This window comes from Papilio polytes, unplaced genomic scaffold, assembly GCF_000836215.1.
Source record: "Papilio polytes unplaced genomic scaffold, Ppol_1.0 DF823678.1, whole genome shotgun sequence".
Lineage (NCBI taxonomy): Eukaryota > Metazoa > Arthropoda > Insecta > Lepidoptera > Papilionidae > Papilio > Papilio polytes.
Genome location: NW_013525526.1, coordinates 8639 through 14245, shown reverse-complemented (window position 1 = coordinate 14245; position 5607 = coordinate 8639). Strand labels below are relative to the sequence as shown.

General features: G+C 35.3%; 1 long non-coding RNA gene across 1 annotated transcript; it reads left to right on the top strand.

Annotated features, from left to right (window-relative positions):
* The first annotated feature begins 1278 nt into the window (after positions 1–1278).
* LOC106104434 lies at positions 1279–3294 on the top strand. The gene is made up of 2 exons (XR_001225669.1): positions 1279–1387; positions 2999–3294. It is a non-coding gene; the product is annotated as an uncharacterized LOC106104434 (long non-coding RNA).
* The last annotated feature ends 2313 nt before the right edge of the window (positions 3295–5607 follow it).

The following is a 5607-nucleotide window of genomic DNA, read 5'->3' as shown; positions in this document are numbered from 1 at the left end:
GACCAAGCAGCGGTAGCACCGTTGCGGCCGCGTTTCGAGGAGGGTTGCCCTCACCGTCGACCAGCCGACCGTGAACTTTCCGGCGGCGACGATTTTCTTGGCCGCCAGGACCGGACATTTCACCCAAACAGTGCCCTGACGGCCAGGCGGGCGATTTATGACACCCACCTTCACGCTTTCCGGAGTGCAGTCCCCTACCTTTGCCACCTGCGCTGCCACTGCCTGGCTAGTGGCCGCATCTCCCAATCCGGAGATGCGCATCTCTGCGCAGAGCTCCGGCCGGGAGACCCGAGCGACGTCCCCGATAGTCGCCCGCAACTTAGACGCCAGTTCGTCATGCTGACATCTTAGGCAACAAAGAAGTGTGTGTTTACGCTTTGTATAGATTAGTGTCATGGTTAAAACAAATGAAGAGAATTTATCCAGTTCAATTATTTCTATTTTTAATTATCATAGGTAAAGATGAAAATAAATGTTTGTAACTGAATAATTAGTTTAATTAAATGCAAAATAAATAAAATATATACATCAGGGTCCTTAATCTCTTTCTTTACATATCAAACACCGAATTCGAACATAATAATGCTATCACCGCATCCGTATTCTTGTATGACAAAAGCCGTTACGCTCTGCTTCGGTTCTGGTTTGCTTTCACAGTACAAGTCGCAAAATCTGGTATTTAATGGCGCTAAAATAATTAATACATAGAACCTCGATAAGTTAAAGTGCAAGGGAAACGCAAAATATTTTTAGTTTTAGTGGTTTTAAATTATCAAGTGTCTATGTTATAGAGGTTTGGGCTCTGATGGGAAGGGAACATATTATTTTTTGAAGTTATAGAGGTTTTGCTGTAATATCATCTGATTGTCTAATACCGTATGATGGTAGTGACAGACATCCCCACTCCTTTAGCACTTTGCCCTGCGATGGGGCAATCGGGAATCGCAAGTAAACATTCACCAAGCCACTACGGTTATGCAATCGTTGCCCAGAGTTATTCTCATAGATGTTTATTATACGATTTAAATAATGAACTCATACAGTCTTGCATTTATCTGTAGGAAAAATAAAAAATTAGTTACAAGTTATCAGTAATAAATAAAAAAAAATAACTTGAAAAATTATAAAATTGAAAACTTCAGATGCAGAAACAGACTATCTAACAAGATTTTAACGTTATTTTAATAACCCAATAATTCAATTACGATTAACAATTCGGTTACAAACTGGTTACAGAATAACCCTACCAACTAACATGCACCGATAGACGTTCGAAAGCGCAGTTTCTGTCCGTTCACGATGCGAGCCATACTTATATTGTCGTTTGTTATTATATCTATATCCCTTGTCAAAACAGCACCACAATCAAAACTGCAAATCAACCCAGGTGAGAAACATAAACACTTATATTTTAACTTGAGAGTTCATTAGAGGCGCCACTTGATTTCCATTGAAGGTTGATAAATTGCGTTATTCAGTAAGGTGTGGTTTATGTTATTTAATGTTTAAATGCAACAAACATTTTACGCAGATTAATTGATAGTCGTGGCTTTTTAGAATTACCGTGCATAGATGGCAAAGATCCAGAAACCATGTTAAATTGTACTTCTCTAATTTGTGTGTTGTTAAATTTTTATTCGAGTCTGCAATATTAAAAAAACCACTACTATTTTAGGAATTATTTTCAAGGAAAATTTTAACTGTCCAAGTATTAGAAAACCAATTAGTAGTTACTCTTTACTTCAACAAATAAAACATATGACTATTAAGAGTATAAGTGGAATATCCAGGCTACATATTTTTACCCTAATATGGACGAAATCCATCTTTAGAGAACCTGTTTCGCTCCGTTTCATATTAATTACACAATCATTGCTTATAAATGAAGCGCCAATAGCATAATGATTTGCGATACTACCGATCTTGCTGTCGATGGTTCGAATCCCGCCATTCGACTATTGTAAACCATATCCAAGCACAATCCAAGAGCTTAGTTGGAATGGTTATAGGAAATATTAGTAAACTAGCTTTCGTCCGCGACTCCATCCGCGTGGAATAAATAAAAACAAAAGGGAATAGCCTATGTGTTCTTCAAGACTATCCTCTACACCTATACTAAATTTCATCTAAATCCGTTCAGCCGTTTAGGCTACAAACAAACATCCATCCATCTAAACTTTCGCATTTATACTATTAGTATGATTAATAAATTAATAAATAATCAACTAATATAAAAAACAAATTAAAAATATTCGTAAATAAAGAACAGGTCTGACGAGTACTAAAGCCCTTTTTATAAGATACTTATTCAAAGAGGCCAGCTTATCAAGGGCGTATTACAAGTAGTGAATTAAATTAATTCTTTTGTTATGCCATTTTTACCTTTTTCACCTGTGGCATGACTCGGCTACTTTGACTTATGAGTAATTGTTTTTGAAAAAAAAATTTAGCCAGAGCTAAATTGAAAATAATAATTAACATCATTATATTAAGATCTAAATTATATACATAAATATTTAATTACAAGATAGAGATTCATTTAGTAACATTAACTTGTTTTTTTATTAATTAATGCCTATTCTACTAATAGCTAGCAATATGTTCTATAACTTAATATATTTTCATAAATGACGTAATTAAAGCAAGAATTTAAATTAACATATACCAATATTTATTATTTCACATTAAAACACCATTAATCACGTTTTAATTGAAGAAATTACTTAAATTTAAATAGCAAAATCTTAAAAAAACATACAAAAATCAACCTTGAATATATCTATCCGAAATTCATGATCAACTTCGCCTTATCTCTTACGGAGGGTCGGCACAGTATGTGCTGCTCTTCCATACATCTCTATCAGCCGTCATATCTGAATACACTCCTTTCTTAAGCATATCCTCTTTCACACAATCCATCCATACTTTCTTCCCTCTTAATTATTATTTTATTATTTTCATAAAATACACTTTATTTGTAACTTGACGTGTGTTCCAGATGTAGAAGGCAAGCCGTTCGTGGAGGAGGTGTTGGTGGAGTCAGTACTGCACGTGAGGAGTCCATCCCTGGCTCGCAGCTCTCGTGTCAACACAAACACCAACCTACAAGACGGCACTAAAGTCACCGAGAACAAGATTTAATATTTTACTTATTTTAAAAATTTAAAAATGTAAAGAAAACCAAAATTCTAAATAGAGGCTATTTAATGATTCTGATGTTATGAATTATTGTTAATATATTCGATTAAAAATTAGTTTCATTATTGCAATATACATGTCAATGTGTTCTACAAATTGTGTTACATTTATAGCGCAGATGGCGCTTAGCTTTAACCTCTCCTTCCTTACGTCAAAGAAGAAACGAAGTGGAAGAAGTAAAAGAGAATTAAATGCATTCCAAATTATTTTACCTATACTATTATAATAAAGCGTAAACACACACTTCTTTGTTGCCCAAGATGTCAGCAATTACAGCATATTTTTGAATAATTCTTTTTTTAATAAAAAGCCCTACAATTACGTCACGCCTTAGGCTATATATTTTCACGCCAATAAACTTAGGGGTTAAATATTTTGGATAAAATCCCTAATGTAGGAAAGAGACCACAAGTTGCTGCCAACATTAAGGAAATGAAATTGCCAAGGTTTGTCATATCATGTCAGTTTGACATTTGCAATTGACAATTTTATGCGGATGAAGTCGCACGGGAACAGCTAGTTACTAAATAAAAATATATCTATGCTGTGAACTAAATGATTCCGTACAGACAGTGGACACGTGTCGGAGTCTACAAAAAGTCGATAGCGAGTTAGCGAGTATTGTTTACACGTGAAAAGCATTCCAATAGGGCCAGGGACGTATTAGCATTGTACGACGCCTGCTCGCGCCCGTCTTACGTATGCTAAAATATCGAAAAGCCTAAAGATATTCCGTCAAAGAATGCGCCCGTCGGTGTATATCATAGATTAAAAAAGTGCTAAATCCAGTAACGATATTCATAGACCGCGACGCGCGCTGCTCCGCCAATGAGATGTGGACGCCGCGCGAATAAAACAACACGCTGTGCGCACCTGTATACAGTATGATCTTTTTGGTTTTACTATCGACCGACTTGAAGATATCTTGAAAATATTGAGCGCTTATCTTCAGTAATTAACAAAAGAAACTCGAAGTGAACCCAAGTTGCAACGTACGGAAAAGTCGTATGTCGTAAGACTATGCCCATATAACGGTTGGATTACCCCTAAACTTCTATTACCATAATCAAAATTTTAAATTTTATACAATCATTACGTACATAACAAATACGTAAACAGTATAAATAGAACTCCAAGGAATAAAAATGTAATTAATTTGATATGCAGTTATATTCCACGTGCGTAAGTTGTGACATGAAACACGCTGTATAAATTACCAGAATTATGTTATATTTGAATACAATCAGACGAGCGGCGAGTGGCGAGGCGGCGGGTGAGCTGCGACGAGAAGTGAGCAACGCCGCGCGTCACCGTTAGCGCGCGCCATCAATGATTACTTATTTCATACGTATGCTTAGAATACGGTTACAACTTCGCGGAAAATCGGATTTTAATGCGAGACATCATTCGACTGTCATGTAGATTTCCTTCGATCCATCATACCTTTTTACCGAGAACGAATTTGCCGGCTAACTTGAACAAACATGTAGCTTTAACATTGACGAATTTAAACATTCCCTGTAGAATAAGTAAGCGTCTAATGTTAGTACATAATCAATATGTGGTAAGTGGAAAGGTTTCTAGCGATTTGAATGTACAACATGCAAGGGCTTATTGATATATTTATTTTTACACAATAATTTACGTAGGGCCTTGATGGAAGGACAAAACAAAGACGTAATAAACTCTACCGTAGGACAAATTTAAATGTTTTTAGTTAATTTGTAAGCTAAGTAAATTATCCGTAACACGCTTTACATAACTTAGATATTAAACACCTGCGTATTTTTTTCAACAACCAAAAATTTGAATACATAAAAAATTAATGAAATATTCATTTAATTGACCGTTCCGTACAGCCATTGTCTTTAACAATTTATACAACATAACCTATATAGAGTTCTATATTTTTTTTTCTAAATAGTATTCGGCGTCGACCTCGGATAAGATTTACAATCTGTCATCGCATTATTTGCAGTTCCACAACTGAAATTCAAATTGTTATTGAATATTTAAAATTCGAATGCTGCATCGAATGGTAATATTTTTAGATCAATTAAATTAACATTGATAATGATATCGATTATATCGAATTCTGGCAAGCAAACCGCCGGTGGTCTATGTCTATTGTTATCTGTATTTCTACGTGTATGGCCGGGTATTTCCATCTTATTTGAAACCTGATACAATATCGATAATTGGTAATCGATGATATAAGCGCTCGCATTTGGGCCGAGACGTTTGCGTCATGGCGATCAAAAAAGGATTAGTCCCAGAAATGACACACCATGAGACATTAGGAACTTAAAATCAACTAAAGAAAAACAAAGTCGACATTCTAATGAAAGTTAAATTAGCTATAACTAACGCAATTTTCTGTATGTACGTATTTTTGTATAGTTTAGTTGG